Source organism: Etheostoma spectabile, chromosome 9 (genome assembly GCF_008692095.1).
Source record: "Etheostoma spectabile isolate EspeVRDwgs_2016 chromosome 9, UIUC_Espe_1.0, whole genome shotgun sequence".
Lineage (NCBI taxonomy): Eukaryota > Metazoa > Chordata > Actinopteri > Perciformes > Percidae > Etheostoma > Etheostoma spectabile.
The window spans coordinates 18255807-18256061 of NC_045741.1; the positions used below are offsets into that span (position 1 = coordinate 18255807).

The window sequence follows — 255 nt, forward strand, 5'->3', positions numbered from 1 at the left end:
TCCTTTTAGTCCATGTTATGCTAAGATTGATTACTGTTTAGTAGACCTATAAAAAGACCAACTTACTTTATTCAAACATATAATTCAAATTTTGATGAACAATGAAACTCTGAGAGTGATAAATATCTTCTTGTCTTTGTATTCCTCGTTCCTTTTAAAATGCCTTGGATTCTTTTGTTAAATACTAGTTATACACCTTTTTTTTCTATTTATTTTTTTCAGCATGGATGAAGACAAAGCTCCCAAAACTCCTTA

The 255-nt window shown here is 29.0% G+C and overlaps 1 long non-coding RNA gene and 1 pseudogene across 1 annotated transcript in view; one reads left to right on the plus strand and one right to left on the minus strand.

Moving 5' to 3' along the window:
- Positions 1-255, plus strand: part of LOC116695329 (5-hydroxytryptamine receptor 3A-like) — a 176825-nt pseudogene that overhangs the window by 170275 nt on the left and 6295 nt on the right.
- Positions 1-255, minus strand: part of LOC116695334 (uncharacterized) — a 20760-nt gene that overhangs the window by 756 nt on the left and 19749 nt on the right. The gene's annotated exons all lie outside the window — the stretch shown is intronic.